The 26,196-nt window shown below is 42.3% G+C and overlaps 1 protein-coding gene and 1 pseudogene across 2 annotated transcripts in view; one reads left to right on the top strand and one right to left on the bottom strand.

The window, feature by feature from the left end:
* The window catches only part of VWC2 (von Willebrand factor C domain containing 2), a 2,156,493-nt gene that overhangs the window by 2,009,468 nt on the left and 120,829 nt on the right, over positions 1-26,196 (top strand). The gene's annotated exons all lie outside the window — the stretch shown is intronic.
* Positions 14,166-15,650, bottom strand: LOC142243761 (uncharacterized; annotated as a pseudogene).

The following is a 26,196-nucleotide window of genomic DNA, read 5'->3' as shown; positions in this document are numbered from 1 at the left end:
AAAAAAAAAAAAAATGGCGATCAAACAGGAGTGATCTGAAGGCGCTGTTCACGCACACTATACACTGAAATGTCATAATAGTGTGAGTCACAGAGTGACTTACATTATTACAGCGGAAAGCCAGCTAGGAGTTAGCTGTTTTTTTGCTGCCAAAACCGTTCTCGAACGTTTCTAGAACTATTGAGCTTTTGCAAAAAGCTCGAGTTCTAGTTCGATATAGAACAGGCCCCAAAATTACTCGAGCCTAGAACTGGTGAACCTCGAACCTCGAACCGCGCTCAACTCTAGTAATAACTGGCATTTTGTCTTAACAGGTTTTCTAATTTTATGTCTAAAATTACACAGTGGAAGGTTAAACAACTTTGTATTACTGTAAATCATGAAATTCACCATCTTCAAAATCTATTTTTATAGTCAGTGTGTTACCACAATATAATTTATGGGTGAGAAGTTCTAGGCCTATTGAGCTTTCAGTACTGCATTTATCATAGCTCCCAACCGTCCCAGATTTAAAGGGACTGTCCTGATTTAAGGGCTCAGTCCCGCTGTCCTTGCAGTCACTGCAAATTATAGGAGAATTTGATAATCTTGAACTGTATTGCAAGCAAGGAACTCAGAAGCAGATTATTTAGCTATATGGAGATAGATTGTAAATATGTATCTATTTCCATAGAAGTAAAGAAAAAGTCAGATATTTTGTCCCTATAAAACTACTGTAAAATAATAAGAACTAAATACAAAAATGTCACTTTTGTTTTCAAACCAACAACCTTCAAACTTTTCAACATGAACTAAACATTTGAGCCACAGACTCTGGGGATGCCACAGGGCAAATTTAATATACTTGAAGCTGCAGTGCAGCCTCTGACTCCACAGGCAGATTACACTGGACATACAGTAGGGATACATTGTACAGAGCAGTGTGTGTGTATGTCTTGTAAACTAGAGAGAGAATTAAAGAAATTTTTTTCTTCTAATAAAATTACTAAAAAGTAATAATAACAGTAATAATAACATAGAATGATGTCATTTTTAATTCCCTGTTTTTAACAATAAGAAACATCACAAATCAGGAAATAACATGAACATGTGTAGTGTCCCTTTAATTGTAACAACCCGCACAGCAGAGTGATCAGATTATTTATGGGGATCTATGGGGATCGTAAAATGGTATAAAACATGGGGTGATTGATTATTTTTATCTGTTAAACCCATAAAAAATGTAATAAAAATTTAACTCTGAGGACGTGTTCATACGTAGCATAAATGCTGCATTTTGTCTCCAGATGTCCGCACCACAAAACGCAAAAACAATCTTCTATGATTATTGCATGCTGCTCAATTTTTTTGTGTTTTCCTCAATATTGGAGCTATGTTTGATGTAGAGGTGAATCATGTTTTTTAATGATATTTTTTTATACTACAGAGAAACTTTGATTTTGCATGTAACATGCAACAGCGTTTTTCTGTACGTGCGTTTTTTCAGAGTCACATAGAAACCTAGAAAGAAAAAAGCACCAAGATTGCACAGTTCAACAGCATGTTTAGAAGCTCAAGGGTAGAGATTTCACTAAATTATACCACTTTCCTTGGACATTTAGGCAGTGTTCACATGTAATGTAAATGTGTTTTTTTTTCTGCTGTTTTCTTTACACAGAAACTCTGCTGTGTTTAACTGTCCAAGCAAACTGGATATTTCATGAAAACTTTACCAACTGTTTTTCCAAAGACATCGCTGAACTCTGCAGTTTTGGTGCTTTTTTTTCTCTAGCAGTTTCTATCTAGAGCTTATTAAACTCATGTAAAAAAACTGCAGTTACTTTTTTAAGTGCAGAATCAAAGATTTTCTGTATTATAAAAAAAAAAATAAAATGCGGCTTCACATCTTCACCAAAGATGCACAAAATAATGGGGAAGAGGCATAAATAATGTAGGAAAAATTAGATAATCAGCGTAGAAAAGAAAAAACACAGTATTTATGAAACGTGTAAACACAGCCTTATGCTTGCTTCACACACCAGTGAAAAAGGTCTGTGTTTGTCACTGACGAGTTAAAAACACATATGTCCCTCCATGTGCCGTGATTCATGGCACACATGGGTTGTCCATGTGCAATTTATGATACGTGACCCATCATCCGTGATTGCACATGGCGCTAAATTCACCTGTCTCCACTCCTGCTATCTGTGGTGCTGAACTCTTCGGCTCTACTATGCTTCCGCTCCTGCTGAAGCTACTTCCGGGTAGGCTGTGCCTGCATAAATGAATATGCATGCCAGTAATTAGCCGTCTCGCAAGCAGCAGCCAGCTGAGGCTGTAGACAGCGTCGCTGGAGAAGGAGAGTATAAAATGCTTTTTATTTTCAATGTCTATTTTTTTTGGTACGTGTTTCATGGATCACACGATAGTGTGGTCCGTGGGACATCAGTGATGCCAGAAAAAAACAGACATGTCTCCATGCGGAGCACACGGACACGCGTGTACACCGCATGGAGACTCAGTCAGTGAAAAATCACTGCTGTGTATGCAGACTCATTGATTTTAATGGATGGGTCTGCGTATGTCCAAGATTCTGGCACGTATGAAAACTGTCATATATGTAAAAGAAACACTGACGTGTGAAACAGGCCTTATAGACACAAAAACGCAATATATCATATAGTGAAGCTACATAAAGATGAGAAAGTTCTGACCGCTACAACTATGAATGAATGAACAGTCCAGGGCACCTTCTGAATGTCCTTCTGTGTCAAATGGGTGTGGTTTGGGGGGCTGGCTAGGGTGTGGTCAAAATTTGCCATGCCACGAGCAGCGAGCTGCATAATTTGTCCCCTTCTGTTCCTCAAAAGTTGAGAGGCATGCATTTATACATAGTACTCCTACTTACTGACAACAAGCAAAGATCTTAAAGACATTTTTGCTCCAAATGCCAAAAGGATAAGGCCCCTAAAGATCCCCATATACCTTTTTTGCTCATTTGCCTGGTTTATAACTTTCTACTTTACTTCCTCTACTTTATCACCAGCTCTTTTCTCACAGTCATCACTTTCTCTTCAGGATCCTCTGCTCCTTTCTGACTACCTTTCCCATCTGTCCTTGGTTGGTCTTTAAGCAGGCCAGACTGGGACTAAAATTCAGCCCTGGCATTTGGGGGTACACAGGCCCACTTTTTGTGGGGTGAATGTGTAACATCTTTGTGCACTTGTAGGTTGTATAACACGACCATACAACATGTAGTCACGGCTGCGTCCAGTATTACAGCTCAGGCCTATTTATTGCTCTTAGTAGCAGGACCTGGTGAAGCCTCTATTTTCCCTACAGAGCTGGGTCTAATAGATAATGAAGAGGATTCTGCGCTCTCCTTAGTGCTGCAACTTCATCATATAGCTGATGGGCAGGGATGCAAAATCAGATCCCCTGAACTAATATATGACCTATTCTACACATAGGTGATCAGGAAAGCTGTCGTTTTCACTGGTGATAATTTTGGACACATACCACTTAGGGTATGTGCAATTAAATTTTTTCACATTTTGATCCCACCATGGAAAACACTATGAAAAATACTCAAAATGATTGACCATCTGCATCTACTTGCTGTGCACAGGTTCAGGCTTTTAAGCATCTTTTAACCACTTCAGGTTTCTAAAACCACCAAGCTGTTAAAAGAAATGGCCGCTCCATTCTCTTGTGTTTTCCACTCCGAAAATGTTCTGTACTTTACAATGCAGATCAATGGGAAGACTCGAAAGATACCAGTACGTCTTTTGTTGCATTTAAACATCCTCTTGTCTGAAAAGCGCAGTAAAAAATATGTGACAAAAAAAATGGGAAACACTAAAAAAAAAAAACAAAGATGGTCAAAATTATAGAAAAAATTCAAGGAAAGGACTGTGAAATGATTCACAGAAAAGGACATAAATTCAAAAAAAGTAAATAAAACTCACCAAAAACAGCCATTAGCCAACAAGTCAAAGAGCAATTGCACTCACAGGATGCAGCCAGACCCCTATGATAAAGGTGGGGACAACAGAGGTGCAGAACACCGATGAGAAAACGTTATCATGGAGGGGGTAGTTGCTGGTAATAAAACTGCACACAGATGGGGTTGGCATAGGGCGCCAGTCCCACAGGTATGTGCAATGCACAGTGTCTGGCTTACAGCCTATTGATGACATCCATACTATTAGAACCAACTGTAAAACTACACAGAAGATGGGTCAGGAAGAAAAAAGACAAGGTTTTCAACATCTTCTGCTTGAAAAGCATGGCGTTTTTTCTTGAGTTTAAAATAACTTGTGCACACAATCCCTTAGGTTTTCTGGTTTTGGAAACCCATTACTGCATTGTTTATTCATTTGTTTGATTGTTATAGATCTGCTTTTGTCTGAAGCACTGCTGTCATATCACAATGAGAGCACTGCAACCAATCAAGAAGCTCAGCAGCTAACTGATCGTCTATAGCGCTGCTGATGTGATGTCAGAGATGCAGACAGTAGTTTCTATTTTTTTATAACAAAAAAGCCGCATTAGATATCAAGAGGATGTAATCAGTCAGCGATGTGGATGGGGTACTTACATGAATACATCTCTAGAACCAAGTTTTGAATATTTGAGGAGGATTTGGAAAGATTCTGGTGAGTTTCTGCTTCAAAAAATAAGCATATGCCAATTTACACTTTTTTTGGAGCAGAAACTGAGCAGAATTTTGCCAAATTCTGCTCATAATCTCAAAACAAAGCTTTGAGAATTTTTAAGATTTAACCTAGCCAGGAAACTTGTTTTGGATTGTTAAATGTGTACAAGTTCAGAACAACCATCAGCACATAAATGCAGCACCAGAGTCACCATCAGCACATAGATGCATCACCAGAACCACCACCAGCACATAAATAGAGTGTCAGAGCTACCATCAGCACATGACTACAGTGCCAGGACCACCATCAGAGCACATAAATGCAGTGCCAAAACCACCATCAGCACATGAATGCAGCACCAGAACCACCACTAGCACATGAATGCAGTGCCAGAGCTACCATCAGCACATAAATGTAGCACCAGAACCACAATCAGCACATGATTGCAGTGCCAGAGCTATAATCAGCACATGAATGTAGTGCCAGAACCACCATCAGCATATGAATGCAGCAGCAGAACCACCATCAGCACATGAATGTAGTGTAAAAACCACCGTCAGTACATGAATACAACAGCAGAACCATAATCAGCACATGAATGCAGAGTAAGAACCACAGTCAATACATTAGTAAATCACCATGCTAAACCCCATGTACAATTGTATAGCATGAACCGATAACTCCCAGCTTGTCATCAACAATGGTAAGGAGATGTTGGGAGTTGTTATTAATAATTATCAGACTGTGCACCATACAGAAACCACAGTACTGTAAGATGCAAGCAGTATCTCAAATAAATATTTACATCCAAGTATCTTACAGGTTACATCTTTTCTGATCTGAATCATTCTCGTATCTTTTGTCTCCACGTATTACAGATGCCATGATAAGATTTCATGATCACAGCTTGTCTCTGAAAAAAACTCCCTTTGTTCTTCAGCAGCACTTCCCAACATAGTGCCTGTAAACATAAAAGTATCATTATTCTGACCCATTAACCGCTTCACCCCAGGGCGATTTTCCATTTCATTTTATTTTTTTTTGTTTTTTGCTCCCCTTCTTCCGAGAGCCGTAACTTTTTTTATTTTTCTTTAAAACTTGCCATATAACGACTTGTTTTTTTGTGGGACAAGTTGTACTTTTAAATGAAACCATGAGTTTTACCATGTAAGGTACTGCAAAATGACAAAAAAAACTCCAAGTGCAGAAAAATTTCAAAAAAAAAAGTGAGATTGCACTATTGTTTTGGGGGTATTATATTCACCGTGTTCACTATATGGTAAAACTGCTAAGTCAGTGTGATGCCTCAGGTCATACATACCAAACATGTATAGGTTTACTTTTATCTAAGGGGTTAAATAAAATTCATCAGTTTGCCGAAAAAAAAGTAGTACACTTTTTGTGCTATTTTCCACGACCCGTAGCGTTCTCACTTTTCGAAATATGGGGCTCATTAATAGCTTATTTTTTGCACCTTGAGCTGACTTTTTTAACGGTACAATTTTAATTGCCTGTTGTTGCATTTTACACAAAATTTGCGAAATCCAAAAAATTTAACTTTGGCGTTTGTATTTTTTATTCCTACTATGCCGTTTACAGATCAGATTAACTAATTTTATATTTTGATAGATTGGGCATTTCTGAACGCGGCTATGCCAAATGTGTGTATATTTTTTATTTTTTTAACCATTTAATTTTCAATGGGACGAATGGAGCGTGATTTGAACTTTTTTTCATTTTTTTATGTTTTAAAACTTTTTTTTACTTTTTTTATTTTACAGGTCCCCCTAGCGGACTATAAGGATCAGCAGTCTGATCGCTGATTCATTTCTGTTGTTCAGAGCTTCACAGCTCTGATCAGTAGAAATGTTGCTCTCCTGTTACAGCTGATGCTCTGACAGAAACTACATCATGATAGCAACAGTAGTCATCACATGACTCTGTACTACCATGGCAACAATCTGCTCCCTGTGATCACGTCACGGGGCCTCCAATGGCGGTGGGGAAAGCCGATTTCTCCGCTGCGGTCATTTACATTATGCTGTCACATTTTCACAGCACGATCTAAGGGGTTAACAGGCGTGGGTGGATCGTGGATCCATCTGCACCTGATAGCCACACATGTTTGCTGTAAAAATCAGCAAACATGCACAGAGATCACCGCCGGCTCACCGCAGCAGCTGGTGCTGATTACACCTACCTAATCTAGGATATACCAGTACGTCCAATGTTGATGAGACGTTAATATGAATATCTCCCTCCTATGCTGCGCCCCTGAATAAATAATTGCTGTGCTTCCTTCACAAAATATCTCCACCCAAATACACACTACCCTTATCCAAAATATCCCCCATACATTGCCCCACTTCATAATAAATCTTTAACACTGTCCCTCTTCAAAATATTCTCCCACATTGCCCCTCTCCATAATATTCCCTCTACACTGCCTCTCTGCAATATATCCCCCACACTGCCCCTCTCCAAAATATACCCTCCATGCTGCCCCTGTTCATAATATTTCTCCATGCTACCCCTCTCTATAATGTCCCCCACCATGGCCCCTCTCCATAATATACCCTCACACTGCTTCTCTTCATAATATACCACCTACGCTGACTCTCTCCATAATGTTCCCCCACACTGCCCCTCTCCATGATATACTCTCCACACTGACCCTCTTCATAATATTCCCCCACACTGCCCCTCTCCATAAGGTCCCCTATATTGGCCTTCTTCATAATATTCCCTTATGCTGCCACTTTCCATAATATTCTCCACATTGCCACTCTCCATAATGTCCCCACACACAGATTCTCTCCATAATGTCCTCCCACACTGCCTCTCTTTATAATATACCCATCACATTGCTTCTCTTTAAAATATTTCCCACACTGCCCCTCTCCAAAATATTCCTCCCTACGCTTTTGTAAAATATTCCCCCTCACACACACAGCCCCTCTGAATAAAGTTCTCCCCTCACTGCCTCTCACAAAGCTGTGTCCCTTTCACAAATGTGCCCTAATCCCCTCCTCACTCATCCACATTGATTAAACATTTCATCTTCGGCTCCTCCATGCAGCGCTTAACAATGTGTCTCTGCGGCGACAGCAGCAGTGTGATGATGTCAGTAAGGTGCTGATCTCATCACACTGCTACACGTCGAGGCTCCAATCCTGTCTCCAAACAGTTCAAATGTATTTATGTCTGATATCAAATCAAAGCTTAATATTTTTGGAAGTTGGAGTGTTTTTTTTTTAGATTTGGCTATCTTAAGAGGATATCTGTTTGTGCAGGTAACTATTACAGTGCAGAATTATTAGGCAACTTAATAAAAAACAAATATATTCCCATCTCACTTGTTTATTTTCACCAGGTAAATCAATATAACTGCACAAAATTTAGAAATAAACATTCCTGAGATGCAAAAACAAAACCCCAAAAACTCAGTGACCAATATAGCCACCTTTCTTTATGATGACACTCAACAGCCTACCATCAATAGATTCTGTCAGTTGCTTGATCTGTTTATGATCAACATTGCGTGCAGCAGCCACCACAGCCTCCCAGACACAGTTCCGAGAGGCGTACTGTTTTCCCTTCCTGTAGATCTCACATTTTCTGAGGGACCACAGGTTCTCTATGGAGTTCAGATCAGGTGAACAAGGGGGCCATGTCATTATTTTTTCATCTTTTAGACCTTTACTGGCCAGCCACGCTGTGGAGTAGTTGGATGCATGTGACGGAGCATTGTCCTGCAAGAAAATCATGTTTTTCTTGAACGATACTGACTTCTTCCTGTACCACTGATTGAAGAAGTTGTCTTCCAGAAACTGACAGTAGGTATAGGAGTTGAGCTTCACTCCATCCTCAACCCGAATAGGTCCCACAAGTTCATCTTTGATGATACCAGCCCATACCAGTACCCCATCTTCACCTTGCTGGCATCTGAGTCGAAGTGGAGCTCTCTGCCCTTTACTGATCTAGCCTCTGGCCCATCCATCTGGCCCATCAAGAGTCACTCTCATTTCATCAGTCCATAAAACCTTTGAAAAATCAGTCTTAAGATATTTCTTGGCCCAGTCTTGACGTTTTATCTTATGTTTCTTGTTCAAAGGTGGTGGTTTTTCAGCCTTCCTTACCTTGGCCATGTCCCTGAGTATGGCACACCTTGTGCTTTTTGATACTCCAGGAACGTTGCAGCTCTAAGATATGGCCAAACTGGTAGCAAATGGCATCTTGGCAGCTTCACGCTTGATTTTCCTCAATTCATGGGCAGTTATTTTGAGCCTTTTTGCCCAACACGCTTCTTGCGACTTTGTTGGCTATTTGCCATGAAACCCTTGATTGCTCGGTGATCACGCTTCAAAAATTTGGCAATTTCAAGACTGTTGCATCCCTCTGCAAGACATCTCACAATTTTGTACTTTTCAGAGCCTATCAAATCTCTCTTCTGACCCATTTTGCCAAAGGAAAGGAAGTTGCCTAATAATTAAGCACACCTTATATACGGTGTTGATATCATTACACAACACCCCTCCTCATTACAGAGATGCGCATCACCTGATTTACTTAATTGGTAGTTGACTCTCAAGCCTATACACCTTGGAGTAGGACAACATGTATAAAAAGTATCATGTGATCAAAATACTCATTTGCCTAATAATTCTGCACACAGTGTACATATCATAACATAAGAACAAATAGGAGATTAGAAGTTTAACAGTTAAATTGTTTAACATTTATTTTTCCCTTCAAGTATTACAGCAACTCAACCATGCTTACTCTATATCTCTTATATCTTGCGGATATCCTTAAGAACACCTAAATAACTTGTGACAGTCATGAGTTAATCAAATACGTCCCTCCCCAACAAACCCTTCAATTCAATCTCCCTCCTAAATGTTTACCCTCGACCTGGTTTCCTCCTCATCTCCAACCCTCCCAGTGTACCGCATAGTTACTCATTGTGGTACCAGACCGTGTCTTTGAATGGTAGCATTAGTCATTCAATTTCCTCAGGGCTATGATAGGCTAGGATAAACTCCCTCCATTTCTTAAAATGTTGGCCTATTCGTTCTGACTTCCTTACCATGTCTAATCCCTCTAGCTCCAACAGCTTTATTTGGGTTACTACGTCTTCGAACGTGGGGATCTTAGGAGCCAACCAATACTTTAGAATCAACCTCTTAGCTGAGAGTAGAATTACATGTAATAACACAAGAGGGTGCTTCCTCCGCTTCCTCTTCTTCCCCTCATCATTCACCTCCTCCCAGAAATGAAAAAGAAAAAAGAACCAGACCGGAGGAGAGAAGGATTTTGAAGTCCAAAAGTTTTTAAACGCAGTTTGAAAGTTGAACCCACAGAGGTTTCAGGCAAGGGCAGGAAATAACCTTAAAGTCATGGGAGAAGCAGCTGGGGAACCCCGCCATGGGAACAAAAATCAGGGAGGGGTGGATGGCTCTTCGGAAAGCAATATTAAATGAGCAATGGTGGGAAACTCAATACAAAATAATGCACCGAGCGATATACGCATTTAATCTTCCCAAAACGTTAGAGAAACCTGAAAGGATAACTTTCTGTCCTAAGTGTAATATAGAAGCGTCTGACCTTTGACACGAACTATGCTCCTACGTGGTCCTATGAGCACTTTCCCCAAAAATTGGCAATGTTCATTTTTGTTCTATAACTGATTGAGTTTTCCAAAAATGCTTTTCTATTAACATGTTATGCTTTTAGTTAGGATTGTGGTGCTGTATGATGAACGCGGGGTGTGTTTAATGAGTGGAGGGGGTGGGGACCTTGGGAGAAGCCAGAGGAGCTCAGCGTCTTTTTTTTTTCTTAACTTTATTTGCAGATGTTCCTGCAGCCAATCACAGTGCAGCAATAAACAAATCAACAGTAGTGATGGGCAAATCCTAACTGTAAAGTTCAGGGTCCGTACCGAACACATAGTGTTCGTGCACACGATCCCGAACATGAGTTTTCCTGGGAAACTCATGTTACAGTTCAGGTCCAGTTCGGGTCCAGGGGCTGTAAAGAAAAGCACATTAGTAAAAAACATTATGATTATACATACCGTTCCCGCGACACATCCTACAGACTCTGTCTCCCGGCCGCTTCTGCTTCCGGGTCCGATCATTAACTTCCGGCAGTATTCACTGCTGCACTGCTCCTCAATATGCAGTCTTCGGCTGTTTCTGGCCTTATTTATTTATGAGTTATGATCTCGATTGAACTTTGACTGTCACTGTGAGAGTCTCGCCTCAGTTTCACCCGGTATAGAGCACACTCTCCTGACAGGAGCGGGTCGGCTGCATATATTTCCATGCAGCTGAGGCGCTCCTGTCAGGAGAGTGTGCGCCGTGCTAGGTGATACCGATGCGAGACTTGCAGGAGTCATACGCAAGTGTAATAATACCCTCACTGTCAGCCTACTTCTCACTCTGTATAGACGCTTGTCTGTACAGGTCGATGAAGCAGAGCTGACATTGCTCTCCCTGGACTAAGGCGGGCTTTGCACGTTGCGACATTGCAAGCCGATGCTGCGATGTCGCACGCGATAGTCCCCACCCCCGTCGTAGATATATTGTGATAGCTGGCGTAGCGAAAATTATCGCTACGCCAGCTTCACATGCACTCACCTGCCCTGCGACGGTCGCTCTGGCCGGCGACCCGCCTCCTTGTTAAGGGGGCGGGTCGTGTGGCGTCACTGCGACGTCACATGGCAGGCGGCCAATCGGAGCGGAGGGGCGGAGATGAGTGGGATGTAAACATCCCGCCCACCTCCTTCCTTCCGCACATTCTATGGAAGCCGTGGTGACGCCGGTAGGAGATGTTCTTCGCTCCTGCGACTTCACACACAGCGATGTGTGCTGCCGCAGGAGCGAGGAACAACATCAGACCGTCGCGTCAGCGTAATTATGGATTACGCCGACGCTGCACCGATGATACGATTACGATGCTTTTGCGCTCGTTAATCGTATCATCTAGGCTTTACACACTACGATATCGTCTGCGATGCCGGATGTGCGTCACATTTAATTTGACCCCACCGACATCGCAGCTGCGATGTCGTAGTGTGCAAAGTACCCCTAAGTCAAGCAAAGGATTTTTTATAATAAAGATGGAGTCTCTAAATGTTTTTTTTTGTTTTATTTCTAATAAAAAAAAATTTCTATGTGTTGTGTTTTTTTTTACTGTTTACTAGAAATTCATGGTGGCCATGTCTAATTTGGCGTAACACCATGAATTTTGAGCTTAGTACCAGCTGAGAATACAAATCTGGTATTAACCCCTTTATTACCCAGTGTTTCACCGCCATCAGGGCCGCTGGACGAGCTGGGTAAAGCACCTAGAAATGGTGCTAAGAAAAAATGCACCATTTCTAGGGGCGGCTTTGTGCTGTGTTTTTTAGCATGGGGGGCCCAGAATGATTAGGCCTTACCACACTGAGAATCTTATTCCCCAACAGCCTGGTTTTACCTGACTGGCGATCAAATACGGCGGGAACCCACACATTTTTTTTTTAATTATTTTTTTAAATAATTAAAATAAAAATTAATGGGCTGTCCTGTATTTTGATTGCCAGCCAAGGTAAAGCCAGGCAGATCGGGTTGGCAGCCCGTAGCCGTCTGCTTTATCTGTGCTGAGAATCAAAAGTACCATGGAGCGCTACGTAATTTTTAAAATTATTTATTTATTAATACACTACTATATGTGTGAGGGACCCAACAGCCAATCACAGATGCTATCACACAGAATGGGTGTCTGTGATTGGCTGTTGGAGTAACCTGGAATCTGCCCATGTATTCTAGATGCTAGAATGTATGGGCTGGTTTCAGAGTACTCCAGCATCCAATTACAGATGCCCACTCTGTGACAGCGTCTGTGATTGTCTGTTATTTTAACAGTAAAATAAAACAACAACACAGAGAAAAAAAATATTTTCTTAGAATTAAAACAGAAGACATTTAGGACTCCATCTTTATTACCCAAAAAACCCCTCCAACGTAGTCCAAAGGCAGGCGAGCATCTTCAGCTCTGCTACATCTGTGCGAGGAGACAAACCCAGGTCTGCTCACACAGACTCAGCTGAGAGCTGTCAGAGACTTCACCCGAGTGCACAGCTGAGATCGGTCAGCTGTGCCCCTAGGTAACCTCGACTGATGGCACTGCAACACTGCTGTAAAGTGAGTGCTTGTCGGCAGTGAGAGCGCTGATGTCAGAGTCTGGGTTATCGAAGGACACAGCTCACGTCACCGCAAGATGTCAAAAGTGACTGGCAAAACATACAATGTATTATAAAAAGAGTCATGTAATTACAAAAGTTAAGTACCCATATAAAGGAGTCCATAGGGGTAATACCACCAAATAAATTTCACCATTCTTATTTTTTCTGTTTTTAACAAGCCATCTCCTTATTTTTTAATTTTTATCATATATTTTTTTACTCCTTATTTTTTCAATGAATTGTGATTTCTCTGCCCTCTGGTTGCAGCATCGACTGGTTCTCTTTTTTTCTTTTTTTTTCGTTTACACAAACACATTTAACATGATTATGTCTTTATAGCAATTGATTTACATCTTATTATTGTATGTATTTTTTATCTCATTTTTTTTTGTCATGTATTTCTTTATTGTTAGCGTCCTGTATTCTGGTGACCTGCTTATCCCCTTACTTTCTGGACTAGGGAATACCTCTCCAAGGAATATTGAAGGAAATGAGAAATTGACTGTCTTCTTTGATATGTCCTGGAGGAATTTGATGGACCACTTCACGTCGTCATCATATTTTTTAATGTGTTATACTTGGCCCTGTTCCATATACCTGATCTCTGCAGCCTCTCCCGCCAGAGGTGTGTGAGGTTGACCATGGGTCACAACTGTTGCCAGCGATGACCAAATGCGGAGGGGGTCCCGGTCACCCCCCTGGCTTCTCTGGACCTTAATGAGATACAGACAAAGAATGGCATCTGCACTTAAGGGTAGAGTGTGCGCTCTGAACTGCAAGTTTATTTTCACATACAGGGTTTATCAAGCTAATTTGGGGCGTAGCTATGTCGTACGCATAATCATTAGTTTCGATTCTCGTCATAAGCGTGGATTGCACTTCTCAGCAAAAAGCATAACTTTATTTCTCAGCAAAAAGCATAACTCTCATTGTCCTTGGCTAGGCGCAAGTCTTATCTCTGTCCTTGGGAAGACATAACTTTCTCAGCGTCTACAGTCTGTTTGTGCTCTTTTGCAAGCAGCGTGAATTTCTGTGAATTTCTATCTAATTAGAGTTAACTCTTTCCTCACAATCCCCCCTTTGGCGTGCGTGATGGGACTGGGTCCTATTGAGAAGCTGGAATAGCAGGCTGGTCACCAGATGCTGTCCAAGCCGCGGGTAGCCTGGGGGTGTGAAATTTTCAAATCCACATCCATCCTCTGGGTACTGAGCCTGCATACCTCCCGACAAGAGTCACATCATAATATGCCAAGGTGATTCTATGGGAAAGAGCAGAAGAAAAGTATATGTTAGAAATTTCATATTGGTGCTGAATAATCACTGTATTTGCCTTTCTTCAAACAGCAGGAAAATAATGCCATTAACAATTTAAACACTACATAGGCAACTAATAGACAGAGTAGCACTTGGAATACTGATTGCAGTATCCCCATTAACCATCCTCCTATTCCCTTAAACCAGTTTGCGGGGTTGAACATTGAGAAGGTATTGCTCCACCAAGCATCTGAGCTCCTGAGTACCTCCTCATCATGTATTTTCCTCAGCTTTTATATCTCAGTTAGACTGGCTTGCACTTTTAGGGTTCGTTTTGGATCTATGTAGTGACGACAGCTGGGACCTATTATCTGGCACATCCCCCCTTGGGCCGCTGTGAGGTAGTTCAGTACCAAAGTATGTTGGTTGGTTACAATGATTAATTGTCTCTGTATGGCAATGGTACTGTTTGCTGCTTGGAGAACCTCAAAAATTTGATCAACATAGTCGGTGCTTTCTACCAACTTATCATACATCTGCATCACCATAGGGTAGAGAAAAAGAGTACTGAAAAATTTGTTGACGTGGCTCATTTGAAATACATGGGGTCGGCCACTAGGCCTGTCTTTGTTATCTGCCACTCTCTTTACCAGTAGGTGGAGAGGCATTTTTCCTGCCGGTATATCAGTAGTATTAATAATAAAAGTGGCAGGCGTCAAACGGGCTAGGGTGCAGGTGCCATTTACTTCCACTGGTAGCCATTTATAGGCGTTGTAGCCACAAATCCAGTAGGTTTGTGGCGGGAGATCCCAGATGGCAGAATGTTGTAGTATAAGTCTATGTACTATATCTATAAAGGCTGACACGTTTTTCAGCATACACCATGGAAGTTGGCCTAGGGGACTACAATACCCTGCGGACTGTTCACCACAGGCTTCTCAAACAGGCACATACGGGTTTGAATCATTGCACCATAAATTTCCAGGTTTGGAATAACAAGTATCATTTGTGCCTTCTGGAAACAATGAATTGTATCCCCACCTGTGGTCATGCAGCTGTCTCTCTAACAACAAGGGTTTAAATGCATCTGTACTGTCAGAGTTTCGCCCAAAACTTATTTTAATTCCTTCCATTGGAATATTGCCCATGATAGGTGTTTTTGTGAAATAACGGGGTACCCAGCTGTTTCCCTTAAAGGCTAAGTATTGCTGGGTTCCGGGAAGCCCGGTAGTAAGGTTGCCTTGTCACAAGGTGAAATCTACCCATCCTACTATTGGTATGGGTACACTAGTGTTCCACAATTTTTGGTACTTTGTGTCATTGACTGATAGTCTATTGTAACAGCCTCCCCATTGGAACACCTCATTTTTTGGGACTGGTATAGCTAAGTAAGGCATGAAGGAGGCTGTCACAGGCGCGTGTATACATATCGAGCAATCTGTGATCTCAAGTTTTTCTGCTAATATTTCATGGTGGGTCTCAAATGAATTCTGCCTTGGTGTCGAAGGCCCCAGAAATGAGGTACACATAGAAATACTTATCAGCAGTATTAGGCCTTCTTGCAGTGACTGGCATGGACCCATGTCGATCTCCCCTCTAGTTTGACGGAGGTCGGTGTGGTGAGCTGGACAGTCAAAGGTCCTTCAAATCAGGGCTCGAGGGTCTTTCTCACGTGCTTCTTCAGGTAGACCCGGTCACCAGGCTTTAGGGAGTGGGTTCCTGGAACGGCATCAGGATTGGTTAGAGAAGAATAGACCCTTTGGTGGGTTTCAGTTAGTCTCTGCTGCAGGGAGACAACATAAGATGTTAGACTATCACATTGTAGTTGTAATTCCTGCGGGAAATAGCATCCTAATCTGGGTGCACTTTCAAAAAGTATTTTGAATGGTGAGAGCTTGTGCTTTCCCTGTGAGGTGGTCCTTATAAAGAGCTATGGGGAGACATTCTGTCCAAGGTCTACCAGTCTGCTCCACTGCCTTGAGCTTTAGAGTTCCATTTAACCTTTCCACTTTCCCTGATGACTGTGGGTGGTAAGGGAACAGGTATTCTGGAAAATTTGTCCAGTAAAATGGGTACCTCGGTCTGACTCTATGACTTCGGGGAGTCCAAAGCGGGGTACCAGCTCACAGGCCAATTTCTTTGCTGTGATTTTGGCCGTGGCTGAGCTGATAGGGTAGGCCTCTGGCCATCCTGAGAAGAGATCTACACAGACAAGTACAAATTCGTAGATGCCATATTTTGGCAGTTGGATATAGTCTATTTGTACTCTTTGGAATGGAGCAAACGTCTTTAGCATGTGTCTTTTTTTAGCTGGCCTGGATTGACAGATGTGACAAGTTTTTATTCTCTGGGAGTCTGAATCTTGGGGGCTACCCAATGAGGTTGCATCTGGTTCATGATTGAATTTGTGCTACCGTGTGTAGGGTAGTGGAGTATTTGGAAAATGGCAGGGAACCAACTGCGTGGCAGGACGGAGAGTCCGTTTAGGCGCCAAATCCCCTCCACTTTTTGTGCCCCCTTGGCCTGCCATTCAGCCTTTTCTTCTTCAGAGGCATTTTCCTATGTCTCAGAGAGGATCTGCGTGTCTTCCTCCGTCGTTGACACTGTTTCCGTTGTTTTGCTGTTTGGTCGGCCAAGTGATTTCCCCTAGCCTCGGGTGTTTGGGCCTTGGTGTGCGCAGCAACTTTTATGATTGCCAACTGCTTTGGTTTCAAGGCTACTTCCATTAGTTTTTCACTGAGGCTCCATGCCCGATGGGATTCCCTGCCGCTGTGAGGAATCCTCTAGTTTGCCAAATAGTGCCAAAATCGTGCACAAAGCCGTGTGCATAGGCTGAGTCCGTGTAGATGTTTGCTGTTCGTTCTTCCAGAAACTCAATTGCCCAAAAAAGGGCGAGAAGTTCTCCTTCTTGGGCAGATATGTGCGGAGGTAGTGGTTGCCTGGTCATGACTTCATGTAGGGTTACTACCGCAAATCCGGTGTGAAATTTACCTGTTTAGTCGGCATATCTGCTACCATCCACAAAAAGTTCAAAGTCTGGATTTGTAAGTGGTGTTGTTTGAATATTGTGTAAGGGCTTTGCCTGATGTTGGATGAGTTCTTGACAATCGTGGTCAAATGGTGCGCTGATACGTTTGTCACTCTCTTCCTCTGTCCCCCCTTCTAAACTTGTGAAGATCAGAAGATCAGCAAGGTTTAGACTTGTAACTCAAGTGAATGAGATGTTTGGGGGTAGCAATAGCGCACATTGAAGTCTGACTTGTCTTGCCATGGAGAGGTGTTTCAGCTGCACTTGGTTGAGAACAGCATAGATATCATGGCTGGTAAGGAGGGTGGTCGGGAAATCGAGTGAGATTTCGGATGCTTTCTGCAGTATGTTTGAAACTGCTGTGATTGCACGGACCCAGGTTGTTGCTGCTTTGGTGATGTCGAGTTGAGAGGAGTAGTACCCAATTATATGATGTTTTTCTGTCTTCTGGGTGAGTACTCCTACGGCAAATCCTTGAAGCTCTGCTACGAACAGGTAGAAGTTGAGATCATAATTTGGCAGTGCCAAAGCCGGAGCATCAATCACTAGTTCCTTGAGGCGCTGGAAGCTTTGTCGAGCTTCTTCTGCAAGGAAGAATGGAACATTCTTGGTGCAATCATATAGTGGTTGCATAAGTAGTGACGCATTGGGAATCCATTGTCTGCAGAATGATATGAGTCCTAAAAATCCTCTGAGTTGTTTGAGGTTCCCATGGACACCTGCTTTCTTGATCACTTCTTGCCTGTCCGAGCTGAGATGTTTTTGTCCTACAGAGAGACAATGACCCAGGAAAGTGACCCTTGTCTTGCAGAATTGTAACTTGTCCTTACTCGCCTTGCATCCAGATTCTGCTAAGAAGGTTAGAAGACTTATTGAAGCCTTTTTACATTCTTCTTCGCTTGGACAGCAAAGTAGTAGGTCATCCACGTACTGGAGAAGAACACAGTGGTCAGGGGGCTGCCAGTCTTGAAGGACACTACTCATAGCCTCAGTATATAGAGTAGGGAAATGCTGCATCCCTTGTGGCAGTCTTGTCCACGTGCATTGGTTTTGTTTATGACATGCTGGATCCAATGGTACTGAGAAAAAAGCGTTGTCAAGATCTATGACCATGTAATGGGTAGATGTAGCCGGTACCTGTGTGAGCAGCGTATGTGGATTGGGAACAACGGGAGTGAGGGGCTCCAGTATTGAGCTCACTGCCCTCAAATCGTGTACCATCCGGTACGTGATTGAGTCACCTTTCTTCACTTGTTTCTTCTTGACAGGAAATAGCGAAGTATTGTACGGTGACTTAGTAGTTCTGAGTGCTCCTGATTTCACTAGTTCTTTTATTTGGTAATCCAGGGCAGCTTCCTGCTGAGCGTTAAGAGGATATTGTCTTAGCTGTGGTGGTGTAATTCGAGGTTTGACTGAAACTTTTACGGGGGGCACGGGTAGTGTGCCGAGGTCAGTTTTCGATGTGGACCAGAGTTTTACGGGAACTTGGAGAAGTACAGGGTCCGTGTTTGCTTCCTGTGTGGCATAGATTTTTGGTTGATCTTCGATCATCTGAATAGTGCACAGGACTTCTTCTGGAATATCTTCCGGAATTCGCAGGACAGCGGAACCATCTTCATTATAGACAATCTGAGCCTGTAATCTTGATAGTACATCTGCTCCCATTAGGGCATCTCCACCCAGGGGGGACACTAAGAATTTGGACACGAATATGTGTGGTCCCAGTTTCACCTTTAATGGATGCGTTTTTGGGATTATCTGGGCTTGTCCATCAAAACCAGATACTATAGTAGACTCGGGCGAGATGGATTCTTCTGGTACCAGGTCCCTGGGGAGTACGGAGCGTGAGGCTCCCAAGTCCACCAGAGCCCTTATTTCCTTGTTGCCAATTTGAAGGGGGACGTATATAAATGGACCTCTGTCATCCCTATCCCGTGCTGCCGCAAGTCAGGCAGTCTTTTCCTCCTGACACTCGGGTTGGTTTTGAGTTTCCCTCTTTTTATTTCTACAGTCTCTGATCACGTGTCCTTTTATCCCACAATAGTAGCAGATCGGTCCCTTTCTTGTGTCTTCTGGCTGACCGTCTACTGCCACTATGACGACTTTCTTGGTCCTTTTATCCTTTGCGTCGGTTTCTAAACCACTTGCTCTGTTGACTAGAAGATCTACAGTGCTGGCCAAAAGTATTGGCACCCCTGCAATTCTGTCAGATAATACTCAGTTTCTTCTTGAAAATGATTGCAATCACAAATTCTTTGGTATTATTAACTTCATTTATTTTGCTTGCAATGAAAAAACTCAAAAGAGAATGAAATAAAAATCAAATCATTGATCATTTCACACAAAACTCCAAAAATGGGCCAGACAAAGGTATTGGCACCTTTTGCCTAATACACAAAGGTTGCACAACCTTTAGCCAAAATAACCGCTTCCGGTAACCATCAATGAGTTTCTTACAATGCTCGGCTGGAATTTTAGACCATTCTTCTTTGGCAAACTGCTCCAGGTCCCTGAGATTTGAAGGGTGCCTTATCCAAACTGCAATTTTGAGATCTCTCCGCAGGTGTTCTATGTGATTCAGGTCTGGACTCATTGCTGGCCACTTTAGTAGTCTCCAGTGTTTTCTCTCAAACCATTTTCTAGTGCTTTTTGAAGTGTGTTTTGAGTCATTGTCCTGCTGGAAGACCCATGACCTCTGAGGAAGACCCAGCTTTCTCACACTGGGCCCTACATTATGCTGCAAAATTTGTTGATAGTCTTCAAACTTCATAATGCCATGCACACAGTCAAGCAGTCCAGTGCCAGAGGCAGCAAAGCAACCCCAAAACATCAGGGAACCTCAGCCATGTTTGACTGTAGGGACCGTGTTCTTTTCTTTGAATGCCTCTTTTTTTTCCTGTAAACTCTATGTTGATAGCTTTTCCCAAAAAGCTCTACTTTTGCATCATGTGACCAGAGAACATTCTTCCAAAACATTTTAGGCTTTCTCAGGTAAGTTTTGGCAAACTCCAGCCTGGCTTTTTTATGTCTCGGGGTGAGAAGTGGGGTCTTCCTGGGTATCCTACCATACAGTCCCTTTTCATTCAGACGCCGACGGATAGTATGGGTTGACACTGTTGTACCCTTGGACTGCAGGGCAGCTTGAACTTGTTTGGATGTTAGTCGAGGTTCTTTATCCACCATCCGCACAATCTTGCGTTGAAATCTCTCGTCAATTTTTTCTTTTCCTTCCACATCTAGGAAGGTTAGCCACAGTGCCATGGGCTTTAAACTTCTTGATGACACTGCGCACCGTAGACACAGGAACTTTCAAGTCTTTGGAGATGGACTTGAAGCCTTGAGATTGCTCATGCTTCCTCACAATTTGGATTCTCAAGTCCTCAGACAGTTCTTTGCTCTTCTTTCTTTTCTCTGTGCTCAATGTGGTACACACAAGGACACAGGACAGAGGTTGAGTCAACTTTAATCCATGTCAACTGGCTGCAAGTGTGATTTAGTTATTGCCAACACCTGTTAGGTGCCACAGGTAAGTTACAGATGCTGTTAATTATACAAATTAGAGACGCATCACATGATTTTTCAAACAATGCCAATACTTTTGTCCACCCCCTTTTTTACGTTTGGTGTGAAATTATATCCAATTTGGCTTTATGACAATTTTTTTTATTTTTTTTCATTGAAGACAAATTAAATGAAGATAATAATACCAAAGAATTTGTGATTGCAATCATTTTCAAGAATGAACTGAGTACTATCTGACAGAATTGCAGGAGTGCCAATACTTTTGGCCAGCACTGTATGTCTTCCATGTTCCTCCATTCGGGACAGCACGCTTTCAACCTATCTGCCAGAGGTGCATGTATTCCATCCATGAAGGATCTTACCATGACGTGACATATCGCACCCGCTTGTAAGTCCAGCCCTTCATCTGCGAATGACTGCATCACTCTATAGTAAAAGGAACTGACATTCTCCACAGGACCTTGGTGTACTGGTCCCATTGTGCCCTTAGTTCTTTGCTCCTGGGCGCAGAAAATATTGAGTGTTATCATGAAGGCTTGGCCGGATGCCACAGTCTGGGTATCATCCGGAACATTCCCAGCCAGATGGGCAGTGAGTTTGGCATACATTTCAGGGGACATTTTGACTCTACATAAACCCTCCATCTCCAACCAGGTGTTCCGGTAAGAGACCTGTATTTGGGCCAGGTAACGTGAAAAACTAACGGGGTTTCGAGTCGGGTCAGGGGAATTTTGCAGGAAAGCCATCTACTCGGCAGGAGTCCAAGGTACATATACATCATATGCACGGGGAAGTGGATCTCTGGTAGCATCTGGATGTGCTGGGTCGACAGGTGGTGTTATGAAGTCTCTTCTTTCCATTATGGGATAAAGAGATGCTGATGCTGTGGCTTGTTTATGATGTGGGGTTCCACAAGCCAGGCATGTTTCTCACCAATCCGGGTTTGTTGGCCACAATTGGTGCAGGTCCATCCCTGGGGTCCTGCTATTTGTGGGGTCGTTACAGGAGTAGTTGACGGGTACAGGGGGAGGCTCAATATCCTTATTAGCCTTTTTCTCAGTTTCTTCCCAGGTTTCTGATTCTTCATGGTATATCCAACCTTGATCGTGGGCTGTCTTTGCCATGTCAGAAAGAGTTCTGACTACTTCAGTCCATGATTTATCTGCTATTACTCCTGCTCTGGTAGTTATTATCTTGTTCCATTTGTTGGGGTCCAGTTGATCCTTCCTCTTCAATCCAAATGTCTTAAAAACTTCCTTGGACTGACTAGCTATACTTTTTCCATGGTAGCACGTAATGAGATGCGGCAAGGTGCATCCCGTTCTGTCCTTTGATATTCCTTGACAAATTCTCCATCTATTTTCTTCAGCTTTTAGACCCTTGAACGTCCCTTGGACTAACCTCACCTATCCTGGAAGTACCTGGAGGCTGACTCCTTTTTCTGTATCCCTACTTAAGGTGTGGTCCTAACTTTGTTCAGAGGGGGCTGAGTATGGAGAATGGTGGTGGGTTACCCTTCTTATAGTGGAAATATATTCTATATCCGATAAAAATGGCAAATAGGGCTCCCCCACTCAACACCAGGGTGGTGAATAACACTTACATTAAACAGGACAGACACAGACAGACACACTATTCCCTTAGAGACACTCACTGTCTATGACAGTCGACAAGGACAAAAGCACAGAAAAGCACAGAAAAAGCACCTACTGGCAAGAGTTGTTTCTTTCAGAGTTCAGTAGTGACCCGCCAATTACCCAGTTTTTACTCACAGTGTCCCTCTTGCAGTGGCGAGGAAAGAGGAGGACAGAGATGGGGAGCAAAAGATCAGAAAAGCTTTCAACTCTTACCTGGCCAGGTGTTTTTGGTCCCCACGTCTGGTCCCCTCGTCCTCAGGATGGTAAGATGGTCCACTGGATCCTGGGGGGTATGCAGGTCCCTGTTCGGGCACCAGAAATGTTAGGTTGACCATGGGTCGCAACTGATGCCAGCGATGACTAGATGCGGAGGTGGTCCCAGTCACCCCCCCCCCCCCCCCGACTTCTCTGGACCTTAATGAGATACAGACAAGGAATGGAATCTGCACATAAGAGTAAAGTGTGCGCTCTGAACTGCAAGTTTATTTTCACATACAGGTTTTATCAAGCTAATTTGGACGTATCTATGTCGTACGCATAATCATTCGTTTTGATTCTCGTCATAAGCGTGGATTTCACTTCTCAGCGAAAAGCATAACTTTATTTCTCAGCAAAAAGCATAACTCTCATTGTCCTTGGCTAGGCGCAAGTTTTATCTCTGTCCTTGGGAAGACATAACTTTCTCAGCATCTACAGTCTGTTTGTGCTCTTTTGCAAGCAGTGTGAATTTCTGTGAATTTCTATCCAATTAGAGTTAACTGTTTCCTCACAGGTGCACGTGTGTGCTGCTGTGAGTGTGCCTCTATTCTCTCCCCGGCATCTCTATGTGGCTTTGCACATGTCCGGTTGCTATGGTGACACGTCTTGACGCCACCACTAGAACTACTCTCATAAAAATATATTTTATTAATAAATATTAAAAAAGAACATGTGTAGTGTTCTTATCTTTCAATTTCGTACATCAAATAGACATATATATACAAGTGCAAGTGTAGACCATGGTTAAACCCACGCTTGAGCGCAGTTGTAGACAGTGGTTTATAGAGAGGGGGACAGATGTTAGTACGTCACTGTCCGGCTAGTAGTTGTTTAATGTACACTGTATCTACCTCCTTGTTTGTAGATGTATATGTTGATTATACTCCACTAAAAGGTATCTAGCTCTCACTGTCCTTGTCAGCCTCCAGCAGGGATAACCACCACCAGAAAAGTGATAAAAGTGCAAACAAATGAACCATAGACAAACAAACAGTGGCAATGCGTTAGCTGTCCAGGGTTCTCATATTAGGCATAGTTTCCCTAATTAAAGGTTGCTGGATAATTTAGGTAGGAGCCTGGAGTTCCACTTAACTAATGGATCCCCCTGCTCTCCTGACGCGTTTCACCCCCCCTAACGCAGTAAAAAGGGGATCATCAGAGGATTTTTTGTGAGTCACTTCTCAAGAAAGGACACCTAGAAAGATGAACGAAAAAGTGTTGTAAGTATATAGATAAACGACTGCATTGTTCTAGGCACATATAACTATATAGGTACACTTACAGGGGACCAGTCCTCTTTTTTAGAGTGCTAATAGGTGTTCCCTCTTAGTATGTGGTTACATGAGCGGACTGTTCAAACGTCCAGGATAAGGATGAAGCTTATTTAGTAGTTGGTCCCTGTAGAAATGTGTAGGAAAAGTGGGCGGGTAATTCCATATTATTCGTATGCTCAGGCAAAATTTCTCATACACATAAAGTCTGGATTTCTACCTGTATATAGATGTAGTGGTGTACACCCTTTTAGTCAATAGAGAGGCCGTTTTTTATCCACTATAATTCTCCAGGAGACGTATGGTCCTATGATTATAATAGGTTGTATATTCGTCCCTCCTGTAGGGATAATAAGATACGTATACATGATTATACATGTCCTCCGTTTGGGGTATACTGTAGAGAGACACACATTTTATGGTTTTTTTATATTACCTCTTGACGGGACCAGAGTGGGTTTCTCAACCTTCAAATTACTCCGGGAATTGAATATATAGGTGACCTCTTTTCAGGCAAATGTATAGGATATGACAGATAATTTGTCCTGTAAAGGAATAGCATCATTGATTTACTACCTTTATTGAAAACCGTGCATATGTATTACTTACTGGCACTAATACCAGTAAGTAATACCTACTGGTATACCTACTGGTATACCTATACCTATACGATGGGGGACTATTGCTGCTTTGACAGTGACTACAGTATATCTGTCATATATAGATACATAAGACTGGACAATGGTTACTAATATGCTTTTTGGGCTGATAGTGAAACCAGAAATACAAGTATCCGTTATGTTGTTTTTTTGCAGGAAATACATGAAGTGACTCACCAATTTATATCCCTGTGGTAGGGTGTGGGTTTACCTACACACCGCTGATAGCCCTTACAGGTATACCCCTGAGTGCCAGTAAGTAATACATATGCACGGTTTTCAATAAAGGTAGTAAATCAATGATGCTATTCCTTTACAGGACAAATTATCTGTCATATCCTATACATTTGCCTGAAAAGAGGTCACCTATATATTCAATTCCCGGAGTAATTTGAAGGTTGAGAAACCCACTCTGGTCCCGTCAAGAGGTAATATAAAAAACCATAAAATGTGTGTCTCTCTACAGTATACCCCAAACGGAGGACATGTATAATCATGTATACGTATCTTATTATCCCTACAGGAGGGACGAATATACAACCTATTATAATCATAGGACCATACGTCTCCTGGAGAATTATAGTGGATAAAAAACGGCCTCTCTATTGACTAAAAGGGTGTACACCACTACATCTATATACAGGTAGAAATCCAGACTTTATGTGTATGAGAAATTTTGCCTGAGCATACGAATAATATGGAATTACCCGCCCACTTTTCCTACACATTTCTACAGGGACCAACTACTAAATAAGCTTCATCCTTATCCTGGACGTTTGAACAGTCCGCTCATGTAACCACATATTAAGAGGGAACACTTATTAGCACTCTAAAAAAGAGGACTGGTCCCCTGTAAGTGTACCTATATAGCTATATGTGCCTAGAACAATGCAGTCGTTTATCTATATACTTACAACACTTTTTCGTTCATCTTTCTAGGTGTCCTTTCTTGAGAAGTGACTCACAAAAAATCCTCTGATGATCCCCTTTTTACTGCGTTAGGGGGGGTGAAACGCGTCAGGAGAGCAGGGGGATCCATTAGTTAAGTGGAACTCCAGGCTCCTACCTAAATTATCCAGCAACCTTTAATTAGGGAAACTATGCCTAATATGAGAACCCTGGACAGCTAACGCATTGCCACTGTTTGTTTGTCTATGGTTCATTTGTTTGCACTTTTATCACTTTTCTGGTGGTGGTTATCCCTGCTGGAGGCTGACAAGGACAGTGAGAGCTAGATACCTTTTAGTGGAGTATAATCAACATATACATCTACAAACAAGGAGGTAGATACAGTGTACATTAAACAACTACTAGCCGGACAGTGACGTACTAACATCTGTCCCCCTCTCTATAAACCACTGTCTACAACTGTGCTCAAGCGTGGGTTTAACCATGGTCTACACTTGCACTTGTATATATATGTCTATTTGATGTACGAAATTGAAAGATAAGAACACTACACATGTTCTTTTTTAATATTTATTAATAAAATATATTTTTATGAGAGTAGTTCTAGTGGTGGTATTCTGATTAATAACTACCTCAATATTTACCTTTTTGGTTTTTGTGACACGTCTTGACGCCATGGTGGGGACAGATGGCCTCGCGGTCGGTGCGAAAGTGCCACTACTACCCGGTTGGATTGGTCCTTTTTAGTCATGTAACTTTTGTCACTTGGCTTAAAAGGTCCTGGCAGGTCA

The sequence above is a fragment of the Anomaloglossus baeobatrachus genome, chromosome 6 (genome assembly GCF_048569485.1).
Source record: "Anomaloglossus baeobatrachus isolate aAnoBae1 chromosome 6, aAnoBae1.hap1, whole genome shotgun sequence".
Taxonomy (NCBI): domain Eukaryota; kingdom Metazoa; phylum Chordata; class Amphibia; order Anura; family Aromobatidae; genus Anomaloglossus; species Anomaloglossus baeobatrachus.
This window is presented reverse-complemented; position numbering and strand designations above follow the sequence as displayed.